The 11,029-nt window shown below is 35.5% G+C and overlaps 1 pseudogene; it reads right to left on the bottom strand.

The window, feature by feature from the left end:
• Window positions 1-10,163: 10,163 nt before the first annotated feature.
• LOC103080722 (60S ribosomal protein L15 pseudogene) lies at window positions 10,164-10,783 on the bottom strand (annotated as a pseudogene).
• Window positions 10,784-11,029: the final 246 nt, after the last annotated feature.

Below are 11,029 nucleotides of genomic sequence, written 5' to 3'. Positions count from 1 at the left end.
ATAGATGATAGATAGATAGATAGACCCCAGGTTTGGAATGTGTATTCATGAGAAGGTAGGTGTATTAGGTTTGTCCAGAGAAATGGAACTAATAAGATGTGTGTATATTTAGAAATATATTTATTATAAGGAATTGACTCATGTGATTATGGAGGCTGACTAGTCCAAACTCTGCAGGCTGAAGACTCAGGAGAGCTGATGTTCCAGCTCCAGGTCAAAGGGCAGAAGCTTGGAGACCTAGAAGACCTGTAGTGCAGATGAAGTCTGAAAGCAATCTGCTGGAGAATTCCATCTTGCTCATGAAACGTGACTTTTAGATACCCAGGGCAAAGGAGAGCCTATGACTCAAAGAGCCATATTAAGTTTAGCATAATTTTCCCATCACCATGATCACCTTTGCACCATCAGAATTTATGAATACATGTGTAGATTGTTCTATTTTGTTCTTTTAAAATTTTCAGTGAAAAAGTTGCCCTCCCTTGAATATTGCATATGAAATAACAAATACTAAAAGAGATGGAGGAAGCTTAAACGCATATTACTAAGTGAAAGAAGCCAACATGCAAAGGCTACATACTGTATGATTCCAATTATATGACATTCTAGAAAAGGCAAAAGTATGGCAACAGTAAAAAGATCAGTGGTTGCCAGGGTTGGGGTGAGGAGGTGGGAGGGACAAATAGATGAAACACAGAGGAGTTGAGGGCAGTAAAAATAGTATGATACTATAATGGTAAATATATGTCATTATATATTTGTACAGACCCATAGACTGTATGACGCTGAGTGAACCCTAATGTAAACTATGACTCTGAGTGCTAATGATGTGTCAGCATAGGTTCATCAGTTGTAACCTATGTACCTCTCTGTTGGGAGATGTTTATAATGGGGGAAGCTATGCATATGTTGGGCCATGGGGGTCTATGGAAAATCTCTGTACCTTCCTCTTAATTTTGCTGTGAACATAAAACTGCTCCAAAAAATTGAAATTAAAAAGATCTTTTTAAAGCCACAATCATTCTCATAAACTTTCAGACTAATGGACCCCTTCCTGTTTTTCATGTCATGTATCTGGTATTATTTATGAGTACACTCAGGTACCCTTTATCCAAAATTTCCAAGTCAGAACAAAATTCTGAATCCACCAATTTAAATGGTATTCAGTAAATGGAATAAGAAATAGAAGTTATATGCTAATGATATTTAATATTTAAAATTAAATTATTTCAGAAATATTATAATTCACTCCATGATAACAGGCATTGTATTTTTGCCAAAGTCATTGTGCAGTTCTCTGACTTAACACTAGATATGGAGTATAGTCCTTTTTAGTAGTTAACACTATTGGTAACATACCAGGAAAGATGTCAAGTCTGAAGAGGCAACATTATTTACTACCTTTGGAAACTATGTAAGTAAACATTCACTGTACTTTTCCATTTTAAAATTTAGGAGATTTTTGGCACATAATAAGCACTCAATTACCATTTGCCAAATTATTTACCTCTAGCTCTTCCTGGACTTGCTGGCTGGCAGAGTTTAGAATGAGGAGGGTAAGAACAAAGCACTGAAATTTATTTCATTCTTTTATATGAAAATGGGTTGAAGTACTTTTGCTTTGTCACATCTTTTTTACAAAGTATATAATATCTTGGATACTGTGATAGAATCACTTCACTGTCAATACTAATAGAAAAGAAGAAACAAGAGCATGAGGGAACAAAGATTATGTTCAAGTTATATAGTGGCTGGTGGGCAACACATAACATTTTAAAGTGAAATAAAGTTCCTGTGTTAGAAAATTCAGTAATTCATATACTATGTTTATTATTGATTTATAATTAGTTTAAAAGCTAAATATAAATTCAAACATTTTAAAATGTGTTCTGTCAGGGGAATTTTTTTTTTTTTTTTTTTGCGGTACGCGGGCCTCTCACTGTTGTGGCCTCTCCCATTGTGGAGCACAGGCTCCAGACGCGCAGGCTCAGCGGCCATGGCTCACGAGCCCAGCCGCTCCGCGGCACCTGGGATCTTCCCGGACCGGGGCACGAACCCGTGTCTCCTGCATCGGCAGGCGGACTCTCAACCACTGTGCCACCAGGGAAGCCCACGGGAATTTTTTAGAACTGTTTTTCTTTTATATTCCCAGATATCGAAGTGTTTACAAATACGTAGTTTCTAATTAACTAACCAAAATGACATTTATGGGTGAAACTAAAGAAAATCGTTGCTAAAAGAAAAAAGTCTTAGTAGACATTTAGTTCAAAGCCTTCCTTGTCTTACCTAATTATTCACAGATTTCAACGCACTGAAGATCTTTCTTAATTTCATTATTACTTCCTAAAGTTCATGTAATGCAGACATTACAAATATTCTACATGTAAAAACATAGATTAATCAAAAACTGTTTCAAAAGGCTTCTTCACAATTATTTGAAATTATTAATATAAAGAATTTTTCTTGAGAAATCCTTCATTCCTTCACCTATATAATTTCAACTAGTTGTAGAGATATCAAAAAAGATAGCTTCATATCCTTTTGATTGCAATCGATGGAGAAAATAAGATTTAGGATTTAAAACCCTCTTTTATGAGCTCCATAAAGCATTCCTTCTGGGCACATGTCACAAAATAAGTTGTCAGCCAACTTACAAAGTCACCATAAATTCACACTATCCATTTCCTATGAATTATATTTTTATAAGTGGCATTCATGCCATATGCACGTTGAATTTTCTGTATACAAACCAAATTATTTTATTCACAAGCCAATGAGTGAAGATCATTCCAAACCATAATTTCATACATAAACAGGTTTGCTACAGTCCAGAAGTTAATCACACTCTAATGAATTCATTAGGTAACCAACATATTTGTGATAAAACTCCAATCTGTTAGGCACATAAAATTGTCTGGAATTGGATTTTGTTGTTGTTAGAACCATATGGTAATTTTTTTTTTCCCGAAAGCACATTTGGAAGACCACTTACTGTGAATTTTCATTTGATAATTTGATTTAAAAAAAAATTATTTCCAAATATTTGACTGTCCATTCCAAACAATTACAATTAAAGAATACCTGAACAAAATTAATTAAGTTGTTGTCAAATGTTGTTAGTAGTAAATACATTAGAAACATATAAGAACAGTTTGCAAATAATATTTACTAGGAACAATTTATACATAGAGTATTTTACTAATCACTGAGAGGATACGTAAATGTAAAAAATAACTACCTCCAAAAATTCCATTTAGGTGCTTCCACCAAGGTAGAGAGATGAGAAACTGAAGATAAAGTTAAGTGGAAAGATGACAAAGCCACATGTAATTAAGTAATCAAATGCATAATAAAGAAAATAAATCCTATAGGATCATTACGGTGACTGATGGATTTTGATAAAGGATGCTACAGAAAGTGAGAATTTAGATTGTCTTTGAGAAAATGTTTTGCTTTATTATAGATAATGGAAGAAGAAAGAGTCCCCAAACCTGGAGAACATTTTCATTTTTTGCTAGGAGTAAGGACTAAGAGATGAGAAGAAAGGTTAGGCTACAGAAGTAGGTTTGGCTTGGGAAAAGCAGTTATTGTTGTCTTCTTAGAGTCAGGTCTGATTTTGGAAAAATTTAGAAGTGGGCTGAAAGTATCAGGTATTAAATAATAGATAAAACTGAAATATCAAAAGTTTAAAAATAGAAAGCAAACTTTTTGTTTTTAACTTTAAGAATTAATCTTGTAGCAATGTATATATGCATTGGGCAACCATGGGAAGACTCTAATTTAAGACAGTAAAAGTTCTAAAACAGAAGAAACCTGGTATTTTAAAAAGAAATATTTAAGGCTACATATAGGTTACATATAGTTCGTTGTTAAATTAAAATAAATATGAGCAAATAGATATAAAAATAGAAATACACAAGGGTGATGTATTGGATACAATATTTGAAGAAAAAGGTAGGTAACAGTAATCCAACTGAGTGATTAAAATTGTTTGAAAATACTGAAGTTATATTGTTTAGTAGAAAAAACCCATTATGGATGGTGTAAGATAGGGGTGACTTAGGGAAGAGGAGGGTAATGAATTCAGTTACAGAGTTATTCCAGTTTCAGAAGCTGGAGAGAGTTTATTTACCTGACCACTAAAAGGCCACAAGAGCTGTAATTTTAATGAGGCATAATGAGTATTCTCACTAGTGATAAGCATAACAACCCTGTGCATGACCTCCACCTTCTTTTGATATGAATGGACTCACTTCATTAGTTCTTTTGAGATACTGAGGATGCTATTCATGTATGTATTTATATATTAAATTATCACCCCAAAAAGATTTAGTGAGTTGCATTATTAAATGTACAAATGTATAAATCAAAGTAGATACAGATAGAAAAATGACAGATAGTAAAACAAATTATACTGGTAAAGGGGCTAACATAAACTATGTATACTTTTAAAGTGTACATACCACTTTAAAATTTTAAAAAATATTTTAAAATTCAAGTATAGTTGATTTACAATGTTTCAGGTGTACAGCTAAGTGATTCAGTTGTCTTGTGATAACCTATAATGGAAAATAATCTGAAAAAGAATATATATATTGAATATAGTTCCCTGTGCCATACAGTAAGTCCTTGTTGTTTATATATTTTCTATACAGTAGTGTGTATCTGTTAATCCCAAATTCCTAATTTATCCTATTTGTTTCAGTATTTCTATTGATTCAGATCCAACAGGAAAACAGAAACCACACCAGGTATTTCAACAAAAGATATTTAATATAGAGAATTTGTTATAAAGCAGTTGGAAGGCTGTCTGAGCAAAAAAGAGAGCACAGAAATAACCCAGAGATAATAACTGCAAAAAAGCAGGACTGGGAGAACAAAAGGAAGAGGTTAGATTGTCAGATCAAGAATCTCTGAGCAAGGTCACCGATGATCTAGAACTTACACAAAATGTAATTTGTGTGTGAATGGTCCTACTAAGGAAGAATGATGAGACTCTTTCCAAAAGTGTCAAAAGAAGTTGAGGAGAAACACCTGCAGCTGTTGGAAGAAATAGCTACCAGCTGGGCAATACTATCAGGGATAGCAAGCAAAGAGTTGGAAGTACGTCCTTCTCCTCATTCCAACTTCTATTACCTTCTATTTGGAGCTGAGAGAAAATTGTCAAATAACCAGTACATTCTTTCGGCTACTCATCTTTGGAGTACATCGTCCTATAAATATGTTATGACAAATACAAACAATATGCTTCTACCTAACAAAATGTAATTCTCCTTGGTACAAATTGTCTCTCTCACCCTCTCCCCAGAAAGGGTAGATGTAAATTCCCAAGGATCATGATTTTCATCTCTCGGTCCCAGTCACAGTATCCATGTTCTTCCTCTTCTTGTTTAGCCACAATCCCACCTGAATATCATACAACCTAAAGGCTCAATGTAAAATTAACTAACAATCCTTATATAAATTTGTAAGGGAAAATGCAGGAAGGAAAGAAAAAGTATTGGAGTTGAGAAACGAGATAAAATAATTGGTACAACATTATTTTTGGATAAATGCTGATTTGAAATATAGCCTTAAAAGATCATGACTGAAACACTGAATGACTGACTGAAGGTGAGTAAGAAAGTTATATACCAAAAGTAAGGACTTGTGTTCTATTTTTGATAATAATTTCTAATTTAATTTTCAATTTGATGAGAAGTTTTCACTGTTGTAAAATAAAGACATAATTTACTATCTGAATTCCCATGCTGGTAATATGTTTCTTACCAATTCATATTTTCCATTGCAGAAACTTGCAGGAGATATGTGTAATCTTCCACCATGACATGATATGTTTTTGATGAATAGTACTTTGTTTTTGTATCTTAGAATAAAGTTTTTAGAAGTTCCCTAAAAGATATACTTTTTTTCCACTCACCATTTAATTTACTATGAAGATGTTTCCAAATTCCCTGTTATTTTTATTTAACATTCTACATAAATGAGTCATTTGTCATAGTCTCTAATAATATATTTAGGAAGTATTCATATACACTCAAGAGCATGACTATAATAATGATAAAACAGAAAACTAAAGATCAAAATATATAGACTAAAATCATGATAATTTCTGTGTTTTAATTTTATGGACTTCTAACATAATGATATAAGAAATTATTAATAACCACTGTTACTTGCTTACTTAATCTATTACTAGTGAGTTATGCTGCACAGTAATATAAATATCCCACTTTTATGTTCCTTTTAGTTTTTATTCTTTCTGGGAGATAAATAGCAAAAAAAAAAAAAATTATTTCACACTTTTGAGCTCAGTTTAATTTCAAACCATACATACAACCATGAACTCTTCAATCCTAAGAAGTGATGATCACAGAGGGAGCTCATCCTTTCATCCCAGAGTTGAAGAATATTTTGCTTTGTGCAATTCTCCTGGATACATTGTGACAAATCTTCAATTTCCATTTATTTTCTAATCAAAAAGAGTCATCTCCTTGGCACTGGTACTGGTCTGAGTAGCTCAGGAGGAAGAAACATAATCAGCAGAAGCAAAGTGTATGATATTTAAAATATCATCCTCTCTACCTTGTTTTGAAAAATTAAAATGGAAGTTAATGTATTTATCTATTAGCAGATTCAAGGCCATGTATATAAAAAAAGTTCAGGGTTTCCCTGGTGGAGCAGTGGTTGGGAGTCCGCCTGCTGATGCAGGGGACACTGGTTCGCGCCCCTGTCTGGGAAGATCCCACATGCCACAGAGCGGGTGAGCCCGTGGGCCATGGCCGCTGAGCCTGAGCGTCGGAGGAGCCTGTGCTCTGCAATGGGAGAGGCCACAACAGTGAGAGGCCCGTGTACCGTAAAAAAAAAAAAAAAAAAAAAAAGTTCAGTGGCTAGCCATGTGGATGTTTGGGTGTTTTGACACTTTTCAATTGCTGCTAGCGACATTCGTGAGCAAGACTGGTAGGTCACTGTTGTAGACTGGATGTAAAGGGAAAAGGAGAAGAAATAGAAAGTGAGAAGAAGAAATAAAATGTGGATAGAAGGTAAAAAGAAGAAATAGAGAAGTAAAGAAAAATGTTCATCTAGTGTAAAGTAACATTCTAAATTCAAGGTGTCAGATATAGTTCATATTTGTGATTGTCCCATATCTCAGAATATTTTATCTTTTTTTTTCTTTTTCATATTGTAAGACTTCAATGTGGAAGGATATTGGTGTTGGAAACCATTTTTATCCATGTTTATCTTCCCATTTTCATCTTTTCTAGAGATGACAATACCATTTATTGTTCTGTTCCTAGCTACAAAGCAAATTATAGGAATTTTTTCATAAAATCTTCATGACACTATGTAATATAATAGTTACCATTATAACCTACATTTTAGATAATGGAGGGCTAATGAAGTTAAGTCACTAAACCAACATCAGATCTGTCTTTAGCCCCTAGTGTCCCTGTGAATTAGAAAATGTGTCATCTCTAAGCAGTCACACGTCTTTCCATGGCCTATGGGTTAGTAACTAGGGCTTTGGTTGGTTTTCATCATGACTTGTTCCCTCAACCAGAGACCATGGTATAATGGACACCTTGCACAACTCTGTATGGTTTCCCTGCCAAGTTTACATAACCTATTGTTGGTAGAACTGAGATTCAATTACTCCAAAGCATGTGTTTGTTGATACTACACTCTTCAGACTCTCAACTACACTCTTTAGACTCTCAACTAACTCTTGTCGGTACTTCAGACCTCAGGTGAGTTGTCTCTCCTTCCTCCAGATTCCTTCTCTAAGTGCCCCCCTCTGAATTGGGAACCACTCCCATGAGCTTGCATCACATCTTATAGATATTTCTGACATGAAGTTATTACAGTGACTGTGACTGTGAACTTGTATATATTCCTCAGTGATCTATAAGCATTTCTATAGTAGGGACTATCTCAGAAGCCAACACAGAGACTGTCAGTTACTAACATTTCAATAAATATATGTTGCATGAATAAAGGGAGTTCCATTACTCATGGAAATCTGGTAAATGTATGTCAGGAGCTCTCAGAGCCAGAATCTGAATCTGAAACCTGAATCTGAAAGTGTTGAATAATATGAAAAAATAAAGGACATACCAAAGGACAATGGCTTCTACCAGTCTATCCAGTTGAATGTACATTGGGGAACTGACATAGGAGCTTGAGTGGCCTAGGAACCAGTATTGGAAGCATTAAGCTCTCTCATCTTTTTCACTGTCAGCATCTTTAGATTTTTCTCTCTTTGCTCTGTTTCAACTTGTTTGCATTCTAAGTTTCTTTGAAATAAGGTGATATGTTATCACATAAATGAGGCCAAAATACATACTGACTTCGGTATATAAAAACCTTAGTCTGAAAACAACTCAAAATACCCTCTGGCCCACATCTATTTAGCTCTTTGGTATGACATTTAAAAGAAAGATAAGAAAATGGAGTGTCAATTTTTTTAAGTTACTGCTCAGTTGACATTTCTAAATAGCACAGGATTATAACAATATTAGCTATAACTTGACTAATCATCTTACATTTGACCTCAGTTTGTGAGCATATTAGTAATAACATGTGATCAAATCCTTTACTTTATCAGAGTTTTAAAATACCACTCAATAATATCTCCATGAGAAATTAAATATTCTATACCAATGTTTACATATGCTATGAAAAAAGTATAAATGATTTGGCCTGTCGTTTCAAAAGTCAACCAATTACACGTTAAGTGGCTAAAATGCATGGAAATATGAGCCATGAGCTATTTTGTTTGGAATATTTAAATATGTTTTATTCTTTGTCTATGTGTGCATTAGCCAAAAAGTTTAAAAAGTCCATCAAAATTTCCAATATATCATTGGTATTTTACTCTCAGAAATATTTGTAATATGGTGGTGTGCTTCCCATATAATTAGAAAGAAATCTAAAGTCTGGGTGGAATTACACAGAATTAGAGCTATCACCAACCCAGAAAAAATTGTGTTATATTCCAGTTTTTAAGTCTTTACCTTTTTTTTTTTTTTCCGGAAACCAGCTGAACTTGTATTGACACCAACTACACGACTCTTCTTAGTAGCCTTATGGGAATGGATAAAGTGGCTTGACCCAAGATAACACTGATTAGACTTAGCAATGTTACTTTTAAATAAAACCAACCCAATTTTCCCCAAGGTGGCTTAGATTTCATAATGGGTCACAAACTAATACTAAAAATAAGACATTTAAAAATTTGATCCAAGTCCCTTCTATCCTGCCACACTTGAAAGGGACCTTATGAACAGCAATTTCCCAATCCTAGCATCACTAGCTTACAAACCTTAGGGTTAAAAACTCCCTCCTCATTTACCCAATGTTCAATTTCCATCAGTTTCAATGTACACTAGTGTAAATACCATGACTATTTTGCATGAAGTTAAGTATTCTACAGATCAGAGTCACGGGATTGAACCAGGAGCTCTCACCTTTTATGGGAACTTCAGTGGTACCATCGAGGTCAAGGCAATTTAATTTAGGTTAACCAGGATTTGTTTCAATTTGTAAGAGAAACATCTTGCAACAGGTTTATTTAATTCTCTTAAAAAATGGTGGCATTCCTTTACTTTCTGCCTTTTGGCAGCAGCAGTTACATATATGGAGTAGCAAATTAAGTCTAAAAACGTGGGCCCTAGTCAACTTTATTTTTCGGCATTATGATCATGATAAAGGATCACGACATCCTTTACGTTTCCAAGGAAAAGCCAATTTAAAGTTTGTCCTTGCCAAACTCCATAAAACAGCCACTTTAGAGTAGAGCATTGCAGAGCATTGCATCACCCCAATAAAGCTGTAGGTTTCATCACATGCACCAACAAATCTACATGGCTAGTTTCTGTGCTCCTCTTTTACATAATTTTACACCTATTGTTACCAGACAGCATTTTAAACAGGACATATCAACTGCCTAATAAAGCAAAAAACAAAGGCATTTTTCCCTTATTAGAAACAAGACACATCATCACTTAAAATCTTCAAACATTATTGCACTTTAACTTTCAGAATTTGACAATGCATTCAATGAAGCAATCTGCTGACAACTAGTTTTAACAGACAGATTAAAAAACACTTTTAAGCAGATGTGGATGTCCTAACTGTTTATTAGGTAAGAATTTTACAAACATCACTTATATTAGCGGTAACGGTGGAGCTGGAGAGTATTGCGCCTTCTCCAAGCTGCGCGGCGAGAACCACCGATCTTGTGGTGGAACTTGTGGCCCTTGCCAAAGCCGCGTATCTTCCTTCCTGCAGACGTCAGCCCCCGCATCTCCCTGTGCTTGTGGACTGGTTTGGTGATCCACTGGGTGTCAGGGTTTCTTCTGATAGCTTTATGGAAGGGATCAATGAGGATAACCTCAAAAAATTTGTACATAGAATCTTCACCCACCTAGTAAGTATTCAGGATCCTCAGGGCCCCACAGTGGCGCCCCGCTCGCTCCTCGGCAACAGACTGAAGGCTCCGACCAAACTTGAGCTGGTTGACGCCATGGTGGACGGGCTTGCCGTAGGTAGCGGCCTTCGGGACCGGGTGTTTGCGGCCACCGCGGCGCACGCGAACCCGATATATCACATAACCTTGCTTGGCCTTGTAGCCCAGCCTGCGCGCCTTGTCGGGCCAGGTGGGGCGCGGGGCCCGGTGCAGCGCCGAGAGCTGGCGGTACTGCCAGCAGCGCATCCTGAGCAGAAAGCGCATCACGTCCGACTGCTTCTTCCTCCACAGCTCCTGGATGTACTTGTAAGCGCCCATCTCGGCTCACCTGATGGCTGCCGCCAAACGGAAAGACAAGTCTTTACCTTTTAACTGGCTTCTTCTCAACAATGTATGAGTAAACGGGTTTAATAGGTAGTCTGTTGTTGTTGTTTTATTATACTTATGAGACTTAGGGAATAAACTGTGCACCTCTAGAATTACAAAAAAGTATGAATAATAATTGTTCAATAATTAGCAAAGATCAAACTAACAGCATAAAAAACGGTAGCAGACTATACAAAT

This window comes from Lipotes vexillifer, unplaced genomic scaffold (genome assembly GCF_000442215.2).
Source record: "Lipotes vexillifer unplaced genomic scaffold, Lipotes_vexillifer_v1.1 scaffold175, whole genome shotgun sequence".
In the NCBI taxonomy this organism is placed as follows: Eukaryota; Metazoa; Chordata; class Mammalia; order Artiodactyla; family Lipotidae; genus Lipotes; species Lipotes vexillifer.
The sequence above is the reverse complement of the archived record's forward strand: the minus strand, read 5'-3'. Positions and strand labels throughout refer to the sequence as shown.